Source organism: Macrobrachium nipponense, chromosome 10 (assembly GCF_015104395.2).
Source record: "Macrobrachium nipponense isolate FS-2020 chromosome 10, ASM1510439v2, whole genome shotgun sequence".
Lineage (NCBI taxonomy): Eukaryota > Metazoa > Arthropoda > Malacostraca > Decapoda > Palaemonidae > Macrobrachium > Macrobrachium nipponense.
Genome location: NC_087204.1, coordinates 97,162,741 through 97,180,063, shown reverse-complemented (window position 1 = coordinate 97,180,063; position 17,323 = coordinate 97,162,741). Strand labels below are relative to the sequence as shown.

Below are 17,323 nucleotides of genomic sequence, written 5' to 3'. Positions count from 1 at the left end.
AATTATATATATCTAGTATTTCTTTTATATTTAATTTAAGTTCCTTAATATTCTGGCTTGATATAAAGTGACTGTGGGTGTTTGTGTAATGACTCCTCTCCTACTCCTAGACTAACTCATAGGAGATGTTACATTTTGGGGGCCTGACGGGGATTACGAGTTGCTGTTTTCAATAACTATTAGTATTATTCGGAAAGTGTTTATCATGTTAACTTCACACACACGTCTGTAGGTAGAAGAAACTGCTTTTTCGGTATCAAATATCAGGATAATGTTTTTCGTAATTTGATGATTATTTTTCAAATAAGTTTTTTAAAACTGTATGTATTGTCAATTGTTAACTACTGTCATAATTTTCGGTTGAAGTTGAGTGTAGCTTCCCCAAAGTGTTCGTCTGACTGCTAACCCCTTCGGTAGATTAAGTTCTCGGCCATTTATGCCGTGTTGGTGTCTTAGCAATACCTTGCTCCCGATAGTATTGACGAGTTAGATTAAGTTCTCAGTCATTTATGCCGTGTTGGTGTCTTAGCAATACCTTGCTCCCGATAGTATTGAGTTTAGAGTTGACAATCCACTTCGTGTAGTACCTTGCTCCTTGTTTGACAGTTATTAGGGAAACTGTCAAGTTATCTTTTGTTGTAGCGACCTAAGCCACGTCACTATCGTTAAAGTAGTTTAGTCTGGACTAGCAGTTTGCTCCCGTACAAACCATTGGTCTTCACATGACAACGCTTTCGAAGCGTCTGAAATTTGTTCTTGAGATATGTTTAGTCTTTAATGCAGACTAATGCTTCATTCATACTCTTACTCGCATATGCAAATTTTATTAAACTTACGTATCTAAATATAATTTTCGTCAGAATAATTTTCGATGTTGCCTATTGGTCTTGGTGATTTTCAGTGTCGTTGATAAATTTTTCACTGATTAGACTTCGACCAACTTTGATATGTCAATTTCCTTTACTACTCATAACTATTGCTTTTATACCCTGGCACTAGTTCGTGCTTTTGCATTTTAATGACTTAACTCCTGATATTTTGTATCGTTAGAGTAAGAATCTCCGAAATGCCTTTTGATGTATCGAAATTTGTAGCAAACCCTGCCGGCAAACTTTTTCTGCTTTCTCAAGCTAAGAAGGTGGACTTGCTGTCCCTTGCTAGTCAGCTTAGTATTGAAGTGAGCCACACAGCGCTTAAAGGTCAAATTCTAGACTCTATTTTGGATTACTATATATATGAGGATGTTTTTACTGAAGAACAGGTTATTAACTTGAGGTCAAAGCATAGTAAAGTAGATAAAGAATTAGAGCTAGCTAGAATAGTTAAGATTAAATGAAGTTAGCAAAGAACAAGAGTATTATCTTTCTCGGAAGAGGTTAGAGGAAAAGCAGAAGCTTTTGGACTTGGAATATAAGATTAAAAGAGGCATAGTTGAATAAGAGGCTGGAAAAGGAAAAGGCTAAAATAGCTGTAGAAAAGCACCGTAAAGAGTTTTATATTTCTAGTTCTCGGCCCATTCATTTTGACTTAGAATAGAGCAAGAAAGCTTGTGCCATTTTTTATTGAGAGACTTTGAAAGTTTTTCATAGCTTTTGAAGATATTGCTGCTAATCTAGAATGGCCTGCAGATCAGTGGTTATGGTTAATTAAACCCCAATTACGTGGCAAAACAAATAGTTTTATCAAATTTAATTGGTGAAGGTTACAAGGTTATATGTAAAGCAGAATATTCTAGACGCTTATGCTATCACCAGCGAGGGTTAGATTTGTTTGTTTGTATGGTGTTTTTACGTTGCATGGAACCAGTGGTTATTCAGCAACGGACCAACGGCTTTACGTGACTTCCGAACCACGTCGAGAGTGAACTTCTATCACCAGAAATACACATCTCTCACTCCTCAATGGAATGGCCGAGAATCGAACCCGCGACCACCGAGGTCAGAAACAAGCACTAAACCAACCACGCCACTGAGGCGCTCAGCGAGGGTTAGACAATTGTTTCGGAATGCTACTAAGACTACTACTCAAACATTTACAGAATTTGCCAATCAAAAGCTTAAGTTATTTAAAAAATGGCTTGCAAGTGGAAAAAGTCGCTACTTTAATTCATTAGTTAATCTAGTAGTCTTGGAAGAATTCCATCGGAGATTACCACCACCTATTTCGATGTATATAGCTGAGAGAGAGGTCAAAGATCTAATGAAAGCTGGAATTCTTGCTGATAACCATAGCTTATTCATAAGAGTAAGCCTAAAATTCCTGAAGTCTAAAGATACTGATGGTGATGGTGCAACTGGTATTAGCTCTTGTGCTTATTGTAAGCAGCCTGGCTACACAAAGAATTGTACAAAACCAGGTTGCAAAGTGGCCAATCAGTCTAGTAAGGTATCCCAGTCAGTGGTTAAGAAAACTAGTTTGCATTGTGCTGTTGATCAGATAGATTATTTCAAAGAATTTGTTCGCCATGGCCTTCTCAATTCAAAGAAAGTATATATACTATAAGAGATACAGGGACTGTTCAGTCCATAATACATAAGTCTTGTTCCTGACATTAAATTTACTAATGAACCTGTAGTTATTTCAGACTTTTCAAGTCGTAAAGTATTGCCACTTGCTGAAGTAAATCTTGATTGCCCTTATGTTAATGAAACTGTAAAAGTTGCTGTCACTGATAATGAATTTCCTGTTAATGTAGATCTTGTCCTCCGTAATGATTTAGCGGGTAGTAAAGTATTGTGCAATTTGATAAATTATGATCCTGAGAGCAAATGTGATAAGTCACTAGGTAATAGGCCTAAGGATTAAATTTATGTAGTAACTCGCTCAAAGAAATCTACTGATGAGCAACCTAAGAATGTACCTAATGTTTCTATTAATCATTCAAACTTACCTGATGTTAAACCTTTCTAAAGGTAATTTTGTTAAATTACAGCAGGAAGACTGTAGTTTTGAGTAATTTACATGAAAAGGCTGTTCAGAAATCAGATATTGACAAAGTTCCTTGCTGCTACATCGAAAAGGGAATACTGAATTACTGATGCGCTTTGTTTCGACCTTCTAAATTGTCTGCGAAAGAATCTTTGGCAGACTGTGAGCAGGTTATAGTTCCATTTTTACTAAAGTAAGATTCTTGAAATTGCTCATTGTGCCGATTCTCATTTAGGGGTAAGTAAAACTGAGATTATCTTTTAATTTCTACTGGCCAGGAATGAAAAATGAGGCCGCCACTCGAACAGTAGTCTCTGCAAATTTTCGGATTTTGAGTTATACATACTTTCGAATCCAGCAACTCTTCTTCTATATACTAGTGTTTAGAAATTTTAAAAAAAAAGTTTTTCACGTTCATAATCTAGAGAGACTTGAGAGTAACTAGAATTATAAATGCGCAATATTTGTGAGTTGTTATTAGTGAAAGAGCCTGGGATGAAAATGAATCTAAACAGTATATCTGCAAAATTTGCAGATAAGCGGTTATTAGAAGGAAAAGGAGCCCGGATAATGTTCTGTCGAACTAAACTTTATCTGCATGCGTCCACCAATGAGGTTCTTTGATTTGGTATGAAGTCATATTTAAAGAGCACTTAGTTTGGCTGTCAAGTTCTCGTGTTCCTAGGTTTACCATATAATTTTCATAAAACATTGTTTCTGACAAAAATAAGTTATTGCGATCATCAAATATGGGTAAGGAATCGAATGAAATGGAAAAAAACTCCGTAGAATGTAGTACTCGGTGTGAAAAGAATGTGTGCACACATAATTACTTCTTTTTATGGTAAATAAACCAGTGAAAATACCTTCCAAACAGTATACCTTACTGGATTTTAAAATCTATTAGCCCATCATTACTGTACCCAATATTGGATAGTCATGCTCTTTTTTATGCCTAATTATGTGTAGCTAATAAAAAAAATGGTGCTAGTAAATCTTGCATCCTACCATGCTTTTAGGGCTATAGTATGCTTTAAAACATTATTTTAGGTATGTAGTTATGTGATTGCACCACGTAGGCCTACTATGAATGATGACCAAAGACGTGTCATAAGGAGAGCTACATAACTGAATAATTTTACAGAACACCATTCTTTAAGTTTTTTAGTTTTTATTTCTTCCCATTATATAATTATACATACTAGTTTTTAATTATTTAAGTTTCTAAAATCTCTGCTAAAATAATGTTGAAGAAAAAAATTACATCATACCATTCATAATTATCACTTATACGCATTCCAATGTTGACAAACTTCGGTTTTTTGCAGTTAGTGTTGTTTGAGGTACAGTTTGGATACAGATAATATTTACACATATTTGTAAAGAGCGTGCTTTTAGCTTCATTTTGAAAAAAGAATGAAGTCATAGCATAAATATTAACGGAAATATGATAACGTAAACATTGCAAAACTTCAATCGCGTTTTTCTCAGATTTGTTTTGTGCAGATACAGTTGTTTGAGTGGTGGCCTCAAATGATGTATAAAGCTTTGTACAGTGTTGTCATATCTGCCAGATAGCGGGAAAGCCCAACGAGGTGATACCACCTGCACCATTACAAACTATTGCCATTCCACATGAACCATTCAGTAAAGTTATAGATTGTGTGGGTCCTTTGCCAAAAACCCGTAAAGGTAATCGGTATCTGCTGACTGTAATGTGTCCCACCACAAGATTTCAAATTGCCATTCCCTTTACCTAATATAGCTGCCAAAAAGATTGTAGAAAGTCTAATTAAAGTGTTTACTGTCTTAGGTTTTCCTAAAGAATTACAAATGTGATAGGGGAACAAATTTCAAAAGTTAAGTTTTCCAATCTGTCTTGAAAAAGCTGCATATTAAACAATCATTTTCTTCAGCTTATCATCCACAGTCTCAGGGTGTGCTGGAAAGGGCACATCAGACATTGAAAAGCCTTCTTGGAAAATATGCCTAGGAATCTGCAAGAGACTGGGATGAAACCCTGTATCTCTTGATGTTTGTGATACGCAGTGTTCCAAACAAATCCCTTGGAGTTTCTCAGTTTGAAATGCTTTTTGGTAGAAAAGCTACAGTTGTGCTAAGAGTTGTTAAAGAAAAATTAACTGGTGAGGTTGAAGTAGTCACTCCTGTAACAGTTTCTAAGTATTTGCAAAACATGAAATATAATTTGACAATTTATAAATTTGCCTTCAATAATCTGAAAGTTTCACAAGAGAAAATGAATGAAAATTATAACAAGAAAGCTAAGGTGCGAAAGTTCACATTTGGTGACAATGTTCTAATATATTTTCCAATTCCAGGATCTCCATTAAAACATAAGTTCTCTGGACCATATAAGGTATCAAAAGTGATAAATAAACTTAATTATGTTGTATCTACTCCTGACAGGAAGAAGTCTACCCAGCTAGTTAATGTCAACCTAATTAAACCTTACCATAAGATTTCCAGTTTTAGTTGAGTGTGCAACCCTGTGAAGTAAGTGTGCAACCTTGTAGAGGAAGTACTGAAGACTACGATGAAAAAGATAGCCACATAAACATGAATACTTCATGGACAGATTTTTCCAACTTTGATATTCTTGCATCCTTAGATAAGTATTTTGAACACGTGACTTGTGAGCAGAGAACACAATTACAGAGTCTGTTACGTAAATATGAAAGTGTGTTCAGCTATTCCTTTTAACTGTAATATTGTTTTACATGATATAAAGCTTCTCCCTAATACCTTTCCTATTCGACAACAGTAGTACTATCGTATTGTGGGTGAAAAACTTCAGTTAATGAAGTGAAGTTTAATATTTATTAAACAATGGAATAGCTTCCCCTAGTTGCTCACCTTGGGCTTCGCCTTGCATTTTAGCTGCCAAACCTAATGGGAAAGTAAGGATGTGCACAGATTATAGAAGAGTGAATAGTGTTACAGAGAAGGACTCTTACCCACTTCCTAGAATACAAGATATCTTAGACAATATAGGATATTGCAATTATTTAACTCAAATAGACCTCTTAAAGGGATATTATGAGATCCAGTTAACTGAAAATGCTAGAGAAATCAGTGCATTCATTACTCCTTTTGGCTTGTTTCAGTATAACGTTCTTCCCTTTGGCATGTGTAATGCACCTGCAACCTTCCAGCGTGTGATGGAATGAGTTGATCAGAGAGATCGAAAATGTTTATGCCTACTTGGACGACTTGGTTGTTGCAATAAGCAGCTGGGAAAAAATTTTGAAACATTGGAGAGATTGTTCCACAAACTTCACTCTAACAATCTGACCATTAATCTTTCGTAATCTTGTTTTGGCAATGCCAAAGTTAACTATTTAGGTCATGTAATTGGTAGTGGTTCTGTTGTACCTAAAGATAGTAACATAAAGGCAGTCTTAGAATACAGTTCCATCTAACCGTAAGCAAGTACAGACTTTCCTTGGGATGTCTGCTTATTACAGTAAATATTGTAAATTTTGCTTTTGTTGCAAAACCCCTCTGAGCTTACATCAGCTAAAGCAAATTTCATCTGGTCACCAGAATGCCAGAATTATTTTAATCGGTTAAAACTAATGTTAACCTCTGTTCCAATCCTAAAATGCCCAAATGTGTAAAAGCCTTTTGATCTGCAGGTTGATGCTGGCAACACAGGTATTGGTGCTGTGCTTCTGCAGTCAAAGGATGAAGAGCAATCTGATGAATCCCCATTGCTTCCTGTTTCATACTTTTCCAGGAAGTTCTCACCAACTCAGCAGCGTTGGTCTACCGTAGAGCAAGAGCTCTATGGTCTTGTAGCTGCACTTCAACATTTTGGCGTATAGTATCTGCATGGAAATACTCCTGTGACAGTCTTGTCAGACAACTTGCCACTGGCCTTCCTTGAAAGGGCCAAGCTCCATAACAAGACACTGCTCCAGTGGTCTTTCATTATCCAGGAATTCAACGTGAAAGTGAAGCATATTCCTGGAGCAGAAAATAAAGTAGTAGATGCATTGTCTCGCATTTAGGCATCTTAAAGCATCCCTCCCATCCATCATAAATGGATGATCGTGAAACCTCTCGGCCGCCTTTTAGCACGGGGAGCTGTTACGATTGTTTATATTTTATAGAAAATGATTTGCATTAATCATATGTCCGGGGAATAATTGTTTCTGTACTTGATAATCATTAAGTATGCTACCACCTGTCCCTTCAGTCTCAAGACTCCTTGCCGAGTCTCGTTTTCTGTTAACCTCCTTGGCTTTATAAAAGCATATGTTATTGGCTTTCAGACTACAGAACCTTTAACCCCTCTCCAGCTGATCTGTGGTGGTAACTACATTTAGTTTGTTTTACATACTTGAAGAGTGTTTGAGAAGTAATTATTTACAATTAAGTAATCGTAAGTTTTTTTTTTTTTTTTTTTTTTTTTACTTTGTATGATTTGTACTGCCGTTATTTATTAGCAACTTGTGTTATTTGTGTAATTACTATATATATATCTAGCATTTTTTATATTTAATTTACGTTCCTTAATATTCTGGTTTGATATAAAATGACTGTGGGTGTTTGTGTAATGACTCCTCTCCTACTCCTAGACTAACTCGTAGGAGATCGTTACTCGTATTATGTAAAGAGATGGGACCTGGAAACCAAGGGATAAAAATGCATTAATACTATTAACTGAAAAAAGGATCAATGTGGTAGTCTTTCCAATATGATACAACTTGCCAATCTGCCCAGCCATCTGATTCACAATATTCTTCCGAAACCTTTGTTCTCAAAGGAACTAACTTGGAGTTCAGTTGTTTCATTATTGTACTGGGATTCAGGTCCACATAGTATTACAGAACTTGCTAGACTACTGTACAGTTTAGTCTTATTTTTGTATGGAATTTCTTCTGTTTAATTTTCAGATATTATTGAGCCTGCCCAGTGTTTGAATCTCTCTTACTGAGATGGAATTTCAAAGACTAAAAGAGGTAATCAAACACTGAGCAGGCTCAATAATACCTGGAAATCAAATAGACTAGAATTCCATACAAAAATAAGACCAAACAGTACATTAGTCTAGTTCATTCTGTAACACTATAATACACTTATGGGAATCTCATGATAATAATGAAAAAACTGAACTCTAAAAGATTTAGTTAATTTGAGAATAAAGGTTTCAGAAGAATACTGTGAGTCATATGGCTGGGCAGACTGACAACTGATATCATATGGGAAATATAGACCTTCTTCAAGTAGATAAGATAATGATAAAGGAGACCTACAGATGACAAGGAACTGTGCTTTGTACCACCCTGGAGAGAATAATAAGTACTGTATGCATCTCTAGGCACCAAAGGAGTTAGTAGACCAAAGCCTTGGATGAGAACAATGAGATGAAGGGCTGGAAATGAGAGGAGATTTATGTAAGTGGAAGCATATGGAAGACAATTTGTGTTATTTCTTAAGAGATAATGAAGATTACAGATACCAATATATCAAGTCACGTTTGGTGTACTATAAAAAATGTTACAGAAAAATGTTCCAAAAACATGTCCAGTATAGAAATTATCTAATCCTTACAATCTGCATATGAGGTTACTATGTAGTTTTTATTAGAATTGACATGAACATATCCTCCATATCGGTATTCCTTGATAAATTAATGATAGGGATTTACTATCAAGTTCCAACTATAACAGTCACTATCTCTTTCATATGAGTTTTCATATGATAGGTAGAGAAGCACAGTAGCAATTACATGTGACAAACTGTTTAAAGTTTCTTAATAAAACTACGTATATTAATTAAAGCTTATCAGTGATGATTCAAAGATAAAACATTCTAATAACAAGCTTAAGGAAGTGTATAATGATCTGTTAAACCCATTTCAACTTGCGAAGCACTTTGACCAAAAAATATGACATTAAATTTCTGCATCAGAAAAAAATTGAAGCAGGAAAACAGCCAGTTTAATGTTCATCATCCATCATTAATAGCTACAAAAGGATATGCATCCATCACAGAAAAAAACAGCCAGTTTAATGTTCATCATCCATCATTAATAGCTACAAAAGGATATGCATCCATCACAGAAAATAACAGAAGAGATAAAGCATCGGATGCTCAAGTGCTGTATCAAGAAAGACCACCAAGGAGGAAAGAAATCATGACATATGACACACATTCCATAAGTGTTTGTCCTGGAATTGACATGAATGGTGACACCAGTAAACATGTCTTTCCTCACATCCTAACAGCATACAGTTCAAGAGAAAACCAATGGCAGGGGGTTCATGTGTGTGCTGGGGGGTGAATTGACTCACACTGCCAAGTTTTTTACCAGGGACTATCAACAAACCAGTTGTGCCTTACAGTCCTGGGTTCAAAATATTGATACTATCTAGAAACCTAAAGATTAAGAATCACATAAACACTGCCTCAAAATGCCTTGAAACTGATTTTGTTAACATCATAATCTGTATGAACTGAAGCTCAGTTTCCATTTAAGTGGAAAAGTGGAATGAGTTAACAAATAAGTTTATCTAACCCATCACACTACTATAAATGTACTACCATGAATAGTTGAGGAAAGTGTGATCAATAGCTATATATTTAACAGGTGAAAGGTCACTATTATCAAACTGATAAGTACAGATTTCACCACCACTATCATAGTACTCTACATCACAAGATATCTGAGTTCAAAGTCCAAGCTATGACACATCTCAAGCACTGCCTTTCCATGACATGGATTTATGTATCCAATTGCCTCTTCAATATAAGTACTGAACTCAAATAAATTCAACTGTTCTTACATATAAGAATATTTAAGCTCTAGGCTAAAAGTGTAGATTCAGAACACATTTTTTTCTTTACTGATTTGTTCTTTCTTATGGAAAATAAGATAAAATGAATGAACAATTAAGCAAGTTGCCAATGAGGTAGAATCACCTGGTCTATAGCAGCAACATTGCTTTCTTCATGCTGCTTTGGCCGTGCAGTGAGAAAAACTGGGGTAGGGAGGAAAAAATTTATGTACTTTCATTCTAATACATACAGCAATGGCTTGTAAGGAAACAGACTATACTTTCATTCTAATACAGCAATGGCCTTGTAAGGAAACAAACTCCTTACATTCTAATACAGCAGTGGATTTGTAAGAAACCAAACTTGAAAAGAAAGTTACATTTGTTTCACACATAAGCTCTTACTTGCGCCAAAAACCTGGTCTTTCAAGAATCTACAGGAGTTGAGAAAGAAAGAGCTTCATAAGTAAAAAAAATGGTAAATGTAAAGGAGAGGGCAGGGTGAAGATATCGTTCATTAATGTAATTTTGTGAAAAACAATACATGTACTATATATAAAGCAGTACAGGTGAGATCATTTGAGAAATTTACTGGGACAATGAGGAATTTACTGTCTTTTTTTGTTTGCTGTTACATTAATCTCCAAGGGGCTGGTACTAAACATGGCAGAAGATCCACTTAGCTCCATGTTTAGTACCAGCCCCTTGGGCATGAAAGCAAAACTATACTACACCATTTTCTATATTCTCCAGTCACATAATTACATTAACAGATGATATCTTTGTCTATAAAAACAACTGTTTAAGTCTGGAAATTATTTGTCCTACTACAAGAGCCTCAGCGCTAGGTAACATGTAGCATTCTTGCGAACAAACTGGCCAACCTGTCAGCTTAGGTTGTGGTAGCCCATACAGTGGTCCCCCCGTATTCGCGGGGGATGCGTACCAGAACCCCCTGTGAATAGTTAGAACCCGCAAATGTTTGGAACCCCTATAAATATGCTAAAACAGCCTACTTTGTAAGTTAAAACTCAAGAAAAACCCACTAAAAATTATTATACTTGGTTTTTAATAACTATATCACAAAAAGTGCATTTTATGATGAAACTGATAAAAAAAAATGAGGAATTTGTGGATATTTCTCATAGAAAAATACAGCGAATGTGCGAATTTTCTGCGAATAATGCGGGGAAATGTTCCCCAGAGAAATCCGCGAATGTGTGAGTCCGCGAATCTGGATAACGTGAATACGGCAGGTCCACTGTATTCCACTGCATACATGCACAGTATTCGTAATTACCACTATAATAGATTCTCATCAACTGTGTATCTGATGTCTAGGCCAGTCCCTTACGACGCTCCTGATTGGATGATGATAAGCCAATCACAGGGCTGGAAACTCTCAGTCTCTCTCGAGAGTTCATATAGGCAGGATGTATGTTCCATCTTTCCTGAGGCATAAATCTTTAAAAAGTAGTATCCCTCAGGAGAGGTGCAACACACTACATCCTGCCTATGTGAACTCTTGAGAGAGACCGAGAGTTTCTAGCCCTGTGACTGGTTTATCAACAGCCAATCAGGAGCGTCGTAAGGGACTGGGGGTAGATTACAGTTCAGTGACCGGACCGTGTAACACCATGTTGCCCGGTCCGTAATCCCCTCCGCCCAGGTAGTAGTTCTCGCAGATGACCCGCAGCCTACCAAACCCGACCCCAGCCGACCAAACCCGAACCCAACCCACAGGACCGAACCGAACAGCATCAACATGAAAGCCGATTCTCTTCGATATTTTTAATCTTGCCCAACTAATCTTTAGGACCTCCAATTTAATTTACAGTATTCTATATTTTCACCCATGCCCAACTGAACTGTAAGAGCTCCATTTTTTTCCCTTCGTTATTCTATATTTTTTTTCCATGCTTGCAGGAGTTCCATTTTTTTTTCATTATTCGATATTTTGACTCTTGCCCACGATAGTTTTACCCGTGCCAACATAATCTGTAGGAGATAAATTTGTTTTTTTCCCATTATTCGATATTTCTTTCCTTGCCCAACTCATCTGTATGACCTACATTTTTTACATTCTTCGATACATATTTTCCAGGTACTAGTTATCCGCTAGGATAACTAGTACCTGGAACGGACCATGCCGACCTTCCTCGACCCTTCAGTCTGTTCCTGCTTCTCAGCCAGTTCAGTGCTTCGTCATAGCTACCATGTCTTCTTCTGCCGAGAATTTGTCGTGTTCCGCCACACGTGGCGTTCGCTGCCGCCGTTCCCGTCACGCTGGAAGACATATACATTTTGTGTCAAGACGAACGATCCCTAGTTAGTTATTTAATGAAAACAAATTCCCCTTGTTCAGTCATCTCGGAAAACAACCGTCCCGCCAAGAAGAAAAAAAAAATCCTCTACCCAGAAGATTTGAACGACTCGGATTTCTCTTATTAAGTTCTATATTTCTGGACGACTAGCAACATCTCCAAGGTAAGGTTATCAATGTAAATGCACGTTATTCTAATATTTTGCCAAAATTAAGCACGCCATTGTTATTTCCGCTTTGCTGAAGTCAGGCACGCTCAACACATCCGAACATTCACGTTCGCTAGAAGTCCACTGTTTCGAACGCAGTCCATGTGTTCGAGCAAACAACGTGGCCTTGACTTTAACCAAAATATTCTCGGAAATATTCATTTTGTTTAGTTATCAGTAAGGATATACGGGTGCCAGCCATATTTATGGACAAGTTATATTGGTTAGATATTTATAATTGTTAACTTAATACACAGGGGGGTCCAGGGGGGCGAAGCCCCCCGGTCCAGGGTAAGGACATGCAGACTTAGTTGGTTAGGTCGGTTCCTTTGGTTAGGAATCACTGTTAACTATACTATACTGGGGGGTCCAGGGGGGCGAGAAGCCCCCCGGCCAGGTAAGGACGTGGAGACTAACTATGGTTAGGTTGGTTCCTTTGGTTAGGTAGCAATCACTTAATATACTATACTGGGGGGTCCAGGGGGCGAAGGCCCCCCGGACAGGTAAGGGCACGCGGCCTAAGTTTGGTTAGGTTGGTTCGTTTGGTTACGATCACCGGAGCTCCTACAGTTTTAGTTGGAACAGGAGCTCCTACAGTTTAGTTGGAACGGGAGCTCATACAGTTTAGTTGGCCACTGGTTTTTTTTGCTTGGGTTTCGTGATTTTTAGTGTTCATTGCCGTCGTTTGGTTAGCCTAACACAACGGGGGACGGGACCTCTCCTACATTTTTGTTGGTACGTGAGCTCCTACAGTTTACTTGGCAACGGGTTTCGTCTGCTAGGGTTTTGTTGTTTTTCGTGTTCATTGTCGTCATCTGGGTTTCCCCCCACCCAAAAACCCGGTTTACAATGGCTCCCCCTTACCGTTTTCATTTACTCGCATGTACTCCCCCACCCAAAAACCCCGGTTCCCAAAAGGGTCCCCCATTATCGTTTTTATAGGTTTCGGGGTTTTTAAACCGGGCGCCAAAACAAAGCGTCCGCCATCTTGTTTGTATTGCTCCGCCGATTCCATAGCAGACGAAACCCGTGGTCAACTGAACTGTAAGCGCTCCGGGACTGGCCTAGATATCAGATGCACGGTTGATGTGAACCTACTATAGCTACTACCCAGTATATAATTTTTGGCATAGGTTAGACACCCAACTCAAGACTGGATAGATATGAGGTTAGTAAAGTAAACTATTAAGGGAATAAAGCTTTGCATATCATAAACAGTGTCGTCGTCTGCTGCTCGTAACTGTGTTTGTGGAGTGAGCGCTTAGGAACCAGAAACAGCAATGTGGTTCAAGTGCAATGTGGAGTGAATTAAGACCAAAATGTGTATAATTACAATCAAATAAGCACTGTGGAGTTTCAGTTGTGATGGCAGTAAAGATAAAACATCCGATTACAATGTAAAAATGAATTCAGTTCAAACCATGACCCCGGGAATAACAAGTTTCATACTTTCACTAATATAGGCAACAAAATGTTGTTTTATTGTGCTGATTACAACTGCAATCTTGGATAAGATCAATAAAAGTTACATATATACGCTAACATTGTTCAAACGAGTGCTGGGAAGGCTAAGAAAGGAGGTGGACAGTCCGTGATTAGACCGGCCAGCCACACGACAGCCGCCATATTGGATTTCAAAACTGCCTTGAAAACATTTTACGAAGAGCGTCATATGCTTATTTTAGTTTGTATGAGGCTTTCATACATCACATTATGTTGATGAAACTTCAATCTTTTGAATGGTATGCTTAAAGTTGTAATTGTATTCTTGTTTCACCAATTAAATATAGAGTGAATAAGACCCGGCCAGCGTGATGATGATGGATCGTCCGTGATTGTTTACCCTAGTATTTAGGTATCACAGTAATAAAATTAACTAGGCCTACACTAAGGCTTTTTCAGAAGGCACACCATTACAAATACGGTAGATCTAGGGTACTTAGCCTACTATCCGCGGCAGCCTAGACTATGGTAGTTGCGGTTTTTCTATGCAGTTTTACCTATTGAACAAGAATTTAAAGTAATATTTATTCGGACGACTGTAAATAACCCACCCGGGGACAGTACTAAACACGGCGAAATAGGTACATTGGACGCCCCAATTCCTAGCGGATGTCGTATCCGTGGTTACGTTCCTTGCAGTCCGTGCGGACTGCTTCTGTAGAAATACCACAAATACAAAAACACAGGTACCATGACAAGTGTTCTATAGGTAGTAGCTAGGTAATGAACAGGGGGCTACCTACCTACTGACGTGGAAAACAGGTGGCTAAAACTACAAGTGGGTATCTAGGTAGCTACCTAGCCTAAGTATAGGCTATCTAGCCTAAGTAGTACTATACAAGCAAACGAGCCAGTGAGTTACTTAATAAGGCATAGTAGACCAACCTTAGGCTAATTAGCTATAGTACTAGCTACTACCTAGTAGTATACCTGTATAGGCCTACCTATTTGTAACGGGGGAGATTAGACTACCTATAGGTAATCCTCAAAAAGTTAACACACACTAGCTAGGTAACCAAGTCTAAGCTACTATGAATTAGTACCGGCAGAACCTATATCCTAAGTCAAGTTACGTTGACTTAGCGTATTACGGACTATACTACTACACGAATTGGATAAAGTAACCTTATCCTAACTTAATGGGCTTAGCTAGGCCTCCTGAACACGCATGAAAGAACCTAGGCCTACTCTGGGCAATGAGTAGGTAGCTAAAGTCTCAAGAGATTCAGCTACTGAACAAAGCTTGCTTTAAAGACACCATTAGGTGGCTACTAATGCACTTGGCTGCATACTAATGCATATTACGACAGTAAATAACATCTTCTTATACTAGGTAGCTAATTCATATTTAATTACATCTTACCTTAATTTGTTGCAAACAGCCTCAAAGCTAAATAACTAGTAATTATTTAAAGGGGCCGCACTTATCTGTTTGTCTTGAACAAACAAACAAACGCACTTATCACAGCAAGCAAAGACAGAGAGGAGGTACGGTACAGCCAACTTCCTCCGAAGTTCTTCAACAACTGACCAGTCACAGTCAGAGTCAGACTGTCAGACTCACACCGATAGACCAAAGACCAGTTACTTTGGAGCTCTGGGTCTGGGCTCTGGCTATGCTCTGGTGTGGCCGCCCAGGTAAGTCTGAGCTGTTTTTTTTATACACAAAACATAGTTCATTAAGGCTTTTTATCATTTCCGGCGTTAGGGTACGATTTATATCAAATCAAAATATTTTAACGTAAGTTTGACTCTTTACCTCGGTTTAACTAATCCGTTTTCAGCTACTCTCGCGAATCCTGCATTATATCTCCTGACCGTTTAATCTTGTTAGGTAGAAGAAGCACTACAAGAGCTGTTTAGGCACAGTTTTCTTAGCACCACAAATATAATATTGTTAATGCAGATCAAAGAGACTATCAACAAAAGTGGCAAATAAAAAGTAATAATTACGTCAGGGAATAAATTCATGCTTCCAGAGGTGTAGAAAAATTGGAGCAGTAACTGATATTGAGTAAGAAAAAACTGCAACAGTATATGCAAAGCAGGTGGACTATATTGCAGAAGTAGATACTGAAGATTCATACCATCTTAGGAAATTACAATGTCTTTTTGCTATGCAACACAGAAAGATTAGGCTATGTTTATGCATAGGTCAATAGTCACCAAGTCAGCCATCCATCTCTGTACTCGAGTGCACCTGAGTTACACCAACTAAATCTTTCGTTGGCGATGTTAGAAAAGCTTATTCGGGAGGTCCTTATCATTGCCCACAAGTTTTCTTTCTTATTTTTATAAGTAGTAGTAGTAGTAGTAGTAGTAGTAGTAGTAGTAGTAGTACTGGGTCCTTTGTTTAGAGGTTCATGAGCAATTTGTACCCACATTATATTTCACTGTATAATATATGGGCAATACAACGTCGAGTGTTTGTAAGGTTAATTAAAAGATACATATTTTGTCTTTTACTTTTGTTATTTCATTAGGCTTTTGACTTTTTTGTGTTAAATTTTTGTCAAGTTTATCTTGAGTTCATTCATGCATCTTATTTAATTAAGCTTAACTACTGCAATTTGTTTATTATGTCTCTTATGCTGCGTAATGCTACTATTTCTGAACTCACAGCTGTGCATGCTGAATAATAACAAAAAAGTAACTTATTGTAGTTCCTTCTATTCCTGATAAATGCCTTAGTATGCTATTTAATGGATGCCACCATGTATCTGATTTTTCAGACATATTTGTCCATGTCTTAAATCTTGAGTTGGGGTTAGAATCATCACTGGCTTGGCAATTTCCCTTGTCATTTTAAATCCCTTCAATTGCTTGTGCTGTCTTACTACGCTGGAAACCTTTTCAAGCTCCATTATCATATCACAGGTCATATTGAGGTTTACCTCAGCACTTGACCACAGACAGAGATGTAAGTCAATTCCTATTCCCACTCATGCTTACATATATCTATCAATTCAGATACAATAACTATACTTGGTTTTTTCCATCTGTCCACCAGCCTGTGGTGTGTGCATATGGTAACACTGCGTCCCGTGATTTAGATAGTTACATTCAGCTTACATTCAACAATAATAACAATATCCTATTTCGAATAAAATGGTGTAATTCGCACACAGTAAATTATTAAAACACTTTTCAGTTGCAAATGTACACAAAGATATCCTTTTATTTACCTAAAACTTATACATCTCGTACTATCTAAAGCCCGGGACGCAGCGTTACCATACGCAAACACCACAGGCGGGTGGACAGATGGAAAAATACATAGTATAGAGAGTTGGAATAGACCCATGCTCACCATTGTAGCATGGTGTATTACTTCGTAGGTTAATATGGCTTTTACTAATAGTATGTGAATCTATAGTGTCCAGTAAAAAAAAAAAAAAAAAAAAAAAAAACAAAAAAAAAAAAAAAAAAAAAAAAAAAAAAAATTAAACTTAAACAGTAAACATGCAAATGTATCTGAATTTAACAGATATATGTAAGTGTAAATAAGAATTTCTGTCACGGTCAAGTTACCATTAGCCTCATTCTGAATTATCGGA

The 17,323-nt window shown here is 37.4% G+C and overlaps 1 protein-coding gene across 2 annotated transcripts in view; it reads right to left on the bottom strand.

Moving 5' to 3' along the window:
* The window catches only part of LOC135223792 (epidermal retinol dehydrogenase 2-like), a 35,594-nt gene extending 20,045 nt beyond the window's left edge, over window positions 1-15,549 (bottom strand). Inside the window, exon 1 of one of the 2 annotated variants that reach the window (XM_064262595.1) lies at window positions 15,526-15,549. The gene's annotated coding sequence lies outside the window, so the exon portion shown is untranslated. Of the gene's footprint in view, window positions 1-15,129; window positions 15,349-15,525 lie in introns of those variants that run through there. The other variant, XM_064262594.1, reaches the window with a different exon arrangement.
* Between the last annotated feature and the right edge of the window lie 1,774 nt (window positions 15,550-17,323).